The sequence below is a fragment of the Pyrgilauda ruficollis genome, unplaced genomic scaffold, assembly GCF_017590135.1.
Source record: "Pyrgilauda ruficollis isolate IOZ18807 unplaced genomic scaffold, ASM1759013v1 scaffold178, whole genome shotgun sequence".
Classification (NCBI taxonomy): Eukaryota; Metazoa; Chordata; class Aves; order Passeriformes; family Passeridae; genus Pyrgilauda; species Pyrgilauda ruficollis.
This window is the reverse complement of record NW_024516764.1, coordinates 628,158-637,363: the sequence shown is the minus strand read 5'-3', so window position 1 is coordinate 637,363 and position 9,206 is coordinate 628,158.

Sequence of the window (9,206 nt, the reverse complement as noted above, 5' to 3'; positions counted from 1 at the left end):
CTTAACCCCCCCTTCTTCATCTGCTGCAGAAAGCGTCGTTCCGCGCGGCAGTAACTAAATAACCATGCCGAGGTTTGATCTTAAGAGGTCTTAATTTTTTTTTTTTTTTTAAAGGTCTGCTTCCTTTTCCCCCGTGCAATTTGTTTTGTAAGATGGAGTGGTAAAAATACCGTGGTGGTTGAAGTTCCTTGCACTGCAATGTCGAGCGAGACAACATCAAAGGCATCAGCAAGAGTCGCATGGTGCCTCTTGCAGGACCAGCATCTAGGTCATCCCTGGCTTTTGGGCTGCACAGCGTCAAAAAGCTCCCAGTGCATCTATTACAAAGGTGTCTTTCTTCTGGAAGCTGAGACTATTGCCTGATGTAAATGAAGAGGTTTTCAGTTTACTGTGTCTGCATGGTTAGGAGCATATCACTGTTGGGCAATAAATTACCTTAGTCAATTACTTTGAGTAATTACATATGCTAGATATGCCAAATATGTGTCTTCATCCACAAAAAAATTCTGAGCTGGGAATTACTTCAGTTGCTGTAAGCCTACCACTTAGAATCTTTCGTAATATACTTAATTGTTTTCCTTCTTAACCTTCCCCACCTCATTTGAGAGGGTGTGTTAATGGCTGAGGTGAAATTCTGGCATTGCTACCTGCTTCCCATAATTGTAGCTTCTCTGTACAGCCTTTTTTCCCACTCTTGCAGGTAGTCCTCATTGTAGAAAGAAAAATCAATCATGGTTTGCAAAGCTTTAGTGTTCTAGCAGCATTACTGCTCTAGAAAGCTTCTAGATAAAGAATTTGAACAATATTATGCATGTAGATAGGGTAGCCACTAGCTTCAACCATACAGCCTTTTTGTTCTGTTGCATGAGTAAAAAGGAACAATTGGTGCTTCTTACCTGTTTATTTGTCGATCATAAATATTCTTCCCTTTAAGGCTAGGTAGTAGTAGAAGGTAGAGCTGTGGTATTTTTGCATTTTTAATTCTTCCTGGTGTTCCCTCCTTCCAGAAGAGCTACAAAAGCTTCTCTCTCATGCAGCAATATTTTCCCCCAGAGGTAGTCAAAGTGGCTCTGCCCACTTTTGCCCAGTTATCTTGAACAAAGCCCTAGAGTCCTATTTGTAGTGAAGAGCTTGCAAGGATAAAGAAGCAGCTGGAAATGCAGAGGAGCAAGCATTATACAGCCAACCAATTCACACTTCACTACATCCTACTACATCTTTGTAGTGCCACATTTTAGCAATGATCAGGTTAGAGCTGAACTGAAAACAAGCATGACTTGATAAAGGTTTTCTGTAATTAGCTCCTCATTTTTGGGAGGTAGGTCAGTGTGGTCAAAACAGAAAAAAATACAGTATCCAGCTGGCACAGTAATGGAGGACAGGCAATGAAAAGTGTGAAAGAGACTGAAAAATACTTACCATGCATTTCCCCCTTCAAAGGTCTCCTTCTTTTACTTTGTGGACTCAGCAGCTGATGTGAATGGCCCTCTTAGTTCAGATCTGGAGCTGAATTAGGCCAATAGTGCACAGCTGGATTTATAAAATAAAAACAGAAGTCTCTTTAAAGCTAAAAGTAGCCATGGAAAACTTCAGAAAGCCTGTGAATAGAAGAGACAAATGACAAGACCACACAGACTTTGCTTAACAATGGATTTACTTACGATAGAACCTAGCATGCTTGGTTTTGCTCTGCTGTCCTCTAGTCTCTCCCTTCTCAGAGGGCTTAGAAGTCCAGAACTGAGCTGTTGCATACATTTCCAGGGTCTGAAATCTGGGGATGTAAGATGAGCCATAGTTTAAAAGCATAGTCCATGCTGGGCATGTACCCATGGGCTAAGGGAAGCTGAGCAAAGACCCTTTGGTTTTGTTTTGTTTCAAAAGCAGAGGGCTAGCTGAGAACCAGTAAACCACCAGTGCTCATAAGAGTATTTACTGCAATAAGAATGCTTAATTTACTAAAAGGATAACAAGAAGTTCATTTTAGCAATGAGTAAAAAAACAGGTCCTGTGGAGGTTTGAGTAAGGAGCAAAAGAGAAGATTTGACAACAAATTCTTTTTCCATTCCAAAATATGCTCTGTGCTACTTTCTTGCAGTAAAAAGCTTAGACTTTAGTCACTTTGTCCAAATATGTCTTTTTGGTATGAAGAACATGAAGTAAAAATAAAATTAGGGTGACCTCGAGGCTGGGGTGCCATCTGCTTCCATCCTATTTCAGTATTGCAGACCTGTGCTGTGAACTCTTTACAGTGTGCGCTGCAATGGTATCCAAAGCATGTTTTCCTTGCTCTTTCCTAGGGAAATTCCAGTCCCTCCACTGCTGGAAGCAGAAGTCATAGTAGTAGGATAGGACATAAAAGCATGTTGAAACATTTATAAAACCTAAGCTCCAAGTTCACTGTCATGCTGTAAAAGGCTGTGATGTGGCGAGAGAACTGATGTAGAAATGCATTATCCTTGCTGTTTGGATGTTACATAGAGCCTCTTTCCCTCCTCTTTGCTGACAAACAAGATTTTATATACCAGGAGTAAGGAATCCTCTGGTCACACACTCCAAGCATGTCTGGCTCAGGGTTGCTTTGGAATGGAGGTGAGGCCAGAGAGAGGACATCTCAAAGAGAAGCTGAATATTACATGTGTGATAAGAGGGAAAACAGGAATTTAGTCCTGGAAGGAGACAAGGAGGCAAGCGCTCCTGGGTCAACGTGGCAGCTTGTTTGGCTGCAGATCAGAAGGCAGGATGCAAATGGTACTGCAAATTTTGTGGGTTTGCTTTTTTTTCTTCCTGGCAGAGGCATGGTCAATACTAAAAGTTTTCTCTGAAGAGAAAAGGGCTAGATACAAGTTAGTGCTTGCAGCACAATCATGGTACTTTTGCTAACAAATTGTTGGGCTGGGTCTTTGAGTCATGCTGTGCTTGGTCCTTCCCTCTCAGGTAGCTTCTCTTGTGTCACTTTGCAGTAGTGATTCAGAGGGACACAATGTGCAGAAAAAAAAACATCTGGCTTTGCTAGGTCATCAGCTTTTATATGCAGCAATCCCAAATGGTGCTGATGGTTCTTGTTGCAAACTCTGACATTTACCCAATCTTTTAATTCAGCATAATGCAGCTCACTGAAAGCTTGCTCCACTGGAGTACTTCCTGGTGAAGGCATCGCTTTTCTTTCATATGCTAACATCAGTAGACCAACAAGTTGTTATTTAAAAACGTGGAAAGACGTGGTGAGTGGAATGCAAATGCCTCAGGCAGGAGAAAAAAAGCATTCGGGTCATTGGTGTCTGACAGCCTTTGAAAGACAAAGTCCTTTGAGGTGAATATTAAAAGCCTGGGTGTTTGCTCATGGTTCAAATTTCAGCTTCTGTATCTTTGAAAAGTGTAATTCCAGCCGTTGGAAACCTGATCCCTGATGGAGGTGCTCTACCTTTAATAAAAGTATTCTGTTTTGGGACTGCTGCTTACAAATCCCCTTATTGTGAAATATTTCAGCCAGCCCCTTTCTGCAAGTATCTACAGAAAGAAAACTTAACGGGTTAAGGATAATCTTGATCAGATGTTCAGTGCATGCTCTGGGCATCATTACAGCTAAGCAGCTGTAATAGAACACAGGGTATAATTTTCCTTGTAAGCGTATTGCACCGGGATAAATGCAGGAGCAGCAGAAAGGTGACTTTGGAGGCTGGTCTGGTGGGTGGTGGCATCCTTTGGCTCTGTGAAGAGCTGTGTGTAATTCACAGCTCTGTGAAATCACCCACCCAGCTGCTGTTGACTGAGTTACTATGTGGTGATCCAGAAATCTCCAGCTATGTTTCCCGGACATGGCTGGTAAGAGATGTTGCTTCTCATGCTTTTTCCTGCTCCAGCCTTGTTCCATTGTCTTTGGATAGTGAGGGTGAAGGAGTATTCACCACTCAGCTCACCTCCTGAAAGGCTGCAGGAGGGAGCTGGAGGTGTTTGTCCCTGGTGGGAGAGGGAGCAGAGTCTGTTTCTCTGGCCTGGTGGCATGCCTGGCACTGCATCTGGGTGCTGTGTTCAAACCATCCCATGGCCTTGCTCCTCACACGGGCACAGAGGAGCTTTCTGGAAACAAACAGTGTGTGACAGGTGAGGCTCTTCTGTGATGGCAGGATGGGCAGCCCCTGTGGCAGAAGGACAGGCAGCTGACCTCGCATGTTCAAATCCCACAGCCTGCTGTGGCTCTCTTCCAGGGACCTCGTGGTCCAGAGCAGAATGTGCATTTTGTGCACAGATATTAAACATGGCATGTGCTGTGATGCGTGATGGAAAGAGTATTTTTCTAAAATATTTGACAAAGAACGCCTGTGCTGAAGAGGCTGGAAGCTGGGCAAAGGAGGGAGTGGTTCATTGGAAAACACCCATTTTGCATTTCCAGAAGGTGTAAAGAACTGTGGGTAAGATTTCCTGTGACCAAACTGCAGCTATGCTAATGTTTCTTTCCAGCTTCAGACACAATTTTTCCCAGAGCAGGCAACTGGAGTGTCTCCCTGGTACAGGCAGTTTAAATTCACCTTGAATTAATGGAAAGCACTTAGGATGCATAAGATGTGGGTTGATTTGGGCAAATGTGGGCAATAACACTGGAGAACATTGGGTGTAGGACACATGCTCTAACAGCAAGATGTGGGTCAGTGAGCAATGACAGTAATAAAAACAGCCAAGAGTGTGGTAATCTGATTCTTTAGCTTTTTTTTTTTTTTTTTCTTTTCCCCTGGGAGGAAAAGCTTGCCCTTCCTCATCTGAAACAAAGATCTTTTGCAAATATGCTCTTAAGACTGAAACCTTGACTGGCAGTGGCCTGCCTGCTTCTTCTGTGAGACATTTGTGGGAGAGGAGAGGAGCTAAGAGTTATGACAGGTATTTTATGCAGCTTGGGTAATGTTGGAAGCCCTCCCACATCAGCTCCATTTAGTGTTCCACATGGTGTTTGCCAGCAGGAGACATTTGGGTGCATATTCCAAGCATGCCTAGCAAAAGGCATCTGAAATTACAAGGGCATAGAGGGGCCAGAGGGTGCCAAGGGACACTGCCAGCATAGGTAGCACAAGCGTCAGCTGAGCAGAAGAGTGCTGGAGATTTGGCCTTCCACATCTGGGGAAGAGGTGCAGTGGCATGGGTCCCCAAGGCTGCTCCACTTTTGGGGCTGGCCAGAGTGGCTCAGATGACACATGAGGATGTTAATTTTCTCTCTGGGATAGATTCTGTATTAAGCAGAAGCAAAAACACCTGTAACTGCAGCTCCTTGGGGTTTCAGAAAAGTCAGTCCGCAGTGTTTGTGTCTGTCTCGTGTAAATTATCTTCTGCTCAAGTATTACTCTTGCAATAAAGATGGTCTTTGGTTTTTTTTTTCCCCCATTCTGCACTCTTTGCTCATGGTAAGGAGAGCATAAATTTAGTTTTGTTCTGTTTTTAAGTGTACCAAAGATGTTGAGCATATCCAACAGAAACAAGCCAGTGTGTGCTACAGTGTGTAAATGCCACCAGGAGCACTTTGTCCTTGTCCTAGAACAGAGAAAGAAAAAACAGTTTGGGTGCTGTAATGCTACTGACTCCAGGTTACCTGGTGGTATTTTGAATCATGATGAAGCTGTAGTTTCTCTGTCATTTTTCTTTTCTCTCTCTACTTCTTATTTACTCCACAGTAGAGAGAAAATGAGTCAGAGTAGGCTAAGGATAGTTCTCCTGACACTTTGGAGACTGCATTTGTACCCCAACTTGTTCTGCAAAAAAGCCAGCTTGAGGATCTCCCAAATTGCATCTCATGCCCTGTGTTGGCTCTGGCTAAGATGGAGTCAGCTTTTTCCAGATCTGTACGGTGCTGTGTTTGAGACTAGAACAGCGCTGGCAGCACACCAGTGCTTTAGCCAGCACTGAACTCTGGTTGCACAGTATCAAGGCCACCTCTGGTTCTCACTCTGTCCTTCCCCGCAGCAAACTGGCTGGGGGTCACAAGAGTCTCAGAGGGGAAGCAGCCAGGACAGCTGACCCAGGTGATAAAAGGGACGTGCTAGACCCACAGCATCACACTCAGTAATAAAAGCAGACTGCGGGCAGGAAGTTTCTTCCAAAGTAGCTGTTGCTTGGAGACTGGCTGGGCACCAGTCTCCTAGTGGGAGGTGGTGAGTGGTTGACTTTGCATCACTTAGTTATGTTCTTTTTATCCACTACAAGACTTTTATGTCAATCCATAGGTATTTTTCCCTTGGCTTCACCCTGCTAATTCTCTTCCTCATCTTGTAGGAAGGAGTGAGTGACCAAGTGGCAGTGGGGGCTTCACTGCTGCCTAGGATCAGCCCACCACACGCCTTTTTTCCCAGCTCACTCCCCAGTATCAGCAGCTTCTTGTGGAACACAATTGATCCTGTAATTAGTGAGCATTTTGCTCCAGGGAGGAGTGAAGTGCATGAGAGAGTGAGATGGTACAGAGCTCTTTCTACATCACGTCAAGAAAGGTTCAACAAAAACCAGCTTAATAAAACAGCCGTTTTAGTTAGATGGAATGAAAAGAGGAATGTGTCCCTTCTGATGCTGAGCACCATGCATTGGATTAGTGATGAATGGAGTCTGCATGGTACTTTGCCATGGCACACAGTGCAGATCCCATCTGTGGAGACGTTCCTCTATTACATATCTTCTTGAGAGAAAGCAGCTCTGCTCCTGAAGATTGTTGAGGTGAGAAGTTCTGGCTGCATTGTTGGACATGGGCAAGATATGCAGGTGGACTGGGAGCTGTCTATGGACTCCTCTGATACAGCCAACTGCTGAGGTGACCTTGATGCCATGGCATCCCAAGAGCAGGTGGGGAAGAATTAATTGGAGCCAGCTGGACCTGTTTGACAGAAGAGCAGAATGTGGGTTAAGCAGTCCTGGTTCAACTTCCTACCTGTGTAGCTGCTTACTCAGGTGAGAAGTTGAACCAGGACTGCTGTTTGTTTATTTCCCCACTCTGAACTCTGCCCGTTGTTTACAAAGCTGTAATGGTTTGAAGAAGGGTTCATGCATCTCTGCCAGCTGTCAGGCTGATTCCTGCTCTGACATGTTTGCTTTTTTCTCCATTTTTCTGTGGAGATGGTAGCAGTCCAAGTACAGAGAGGAGTTTAATCATCAACTTCCATGGTCGTGGTTCCTGCTCCCCAGTGCAAAGCATGTGACTACTGCCCAGGGATGGACTTGTAGGCTTGGGCATGTTTGTCAGAGCTCCTTGTTGGAAGTGCAGAGGGTGTTCCTCTGCATGCAGGTGGGTGTTCCACTCATGCTGATATTCACTGTTCTGTTTGCAAAGACCAGCTCAGAAGGAGAAAGGAAGAGTGGTGAAAATGTGCAATAAATCTGTATCTCCTATTAATGCTATCTTGATCCTGCCCATCAGCTGCTGAAACAGGGGCTCACCAGTGCTAGGAGAGGCCAGCAGGTAGCTTCTGCCACCAGTTGCAGCAGGGTTGCTTTAAAAAAAATCAAAAAATGGAGAAGAGGACAGCTGATTTAGTGATAATACATTATGGTAGGAATGGCCAATTTCAAGACCCATTTACTTGTTTTATGAATAGTACAGTGAATATTTCTTTTTAATGTCCCCAAGGCTGTAGTTGTAGAGTGAGATATATAATGTGATAATTGAAGGGAATTTGGCTACCATAGGGATTAACTTTATCCTTTTATTGTGTAGTGTGTTCAAGAAGTAACTTAGAGCTTATCGGCACTTTAGCAGGGTCTTGCAGGGACTTCATATGCTTGCTTCTGTGCAACAGCATTTCTCTAATGTAGAATATAAAATAATTTTAATACTCATCTTTCAAAATCAATTGACAGAACAAGAGACTGGTTGGGAGACGTGCAGCAATCTGCTATTTTTGCTACTGCAGTAACTACAAGCGAAGTACCAACAGCTGTCCTCCTCCTCCTGTAAAAAGCTGCGACGACATGGCTAAGGCTTGTCATGAAATTGGTCCATTGGGTGGTTCATTCCTGTGTCCTGTTGGTCCCTGTGTAGTCCTGGTAGGAATATGGCCATATGAAGCCAAGTTTAGAAATGGGGCTCTGCTTACTTTTTTAAAGTAAATGGACTTATTTGCAAAAACTAAACCTTATATAGTAATTTTTACTGCCTCTATCAACATTAAAGTTAAAAGCCCTTTGAAAATATCCCACATCTGTTTGCCATTTTCAGCTTGCTTAAACCACACCCAAAGATACTACAGGAACATTTCTTATCAATTTCTTAATCTAAAATAAATCAAAGTTCTTGTGGTGTTTGCAGGTTTGGGGACTACGTTGTTACCAAAATGTTAACTACTAGAAGCTAGTTCATAACTTGGTGGCTAGAGCTGCTGACATAATCAATTTCACTTCTCCTACAGTAGATGTCCTAAAATGATTCATTTAGTCTTCAAAGACCTGGTGTGAAACTTTGTCTGCTTCTGTTTTCTGAATGGGTAATGTAGTTCCAGCAAATAGAGGATTTTTGTCCTAATGGGGGAATTTTGCCAGTCTGTGTGAAAAAATAAATACACCTGTTTTTTTTCTCCTCACTTGAAACAGAGGCTTGCTGTCTGGCAGTGAAGCAGTACTATTTCTAGGGTAGGCTCTGCTTTTACATCAAGAGGGCGGTCCTTCTGAGCTCCCTCTCAGTTACTATCTCCCAGAGAAAGAAACCTGCTTTCATATGAAGCCTCACAAGGCTCATTCTTGTGTGATTGCACTCAGACCTGCAGGTTGCGGAACTTTTCCTTGATGATGCAAGACTTCAATCACCTGTTATCACCTCAGGTTTAGATAAATTTCTTCCAGCACACTCTCCTACCGGAGTCTTGCTGGGTCTGCTGTGGTTGGGTGTTCCTGTGCCAGGCAGGATGCTACGCTGGAGGCAGCAAGCACCTCAGGATGGCACCACTACTAAAAAAAAACCCTGAGCTTGGCTTTTTAGAATATCCTGAGACCTGAAGAGTCCCTTCCTGATGCTGGCAGCTGCTCAGCCCGAGGAGTTCAGCCAGCCTGTCATTCCTCCTCCTACTCAGTGTCTGGTGTCACTGGTCAGTTTAGCTTACATCCATGGATTAACTCCTGAACAACTAGGACATTTTTTAGTGACCTGAACTAAATTGTGTTCACACAGCAACGAGCGGTAATTCACATTTTTTACCCTTACAGTTTCAAGTAAGGGAAAACAATGTCTGTTTAGGCAGTTGTCTGTT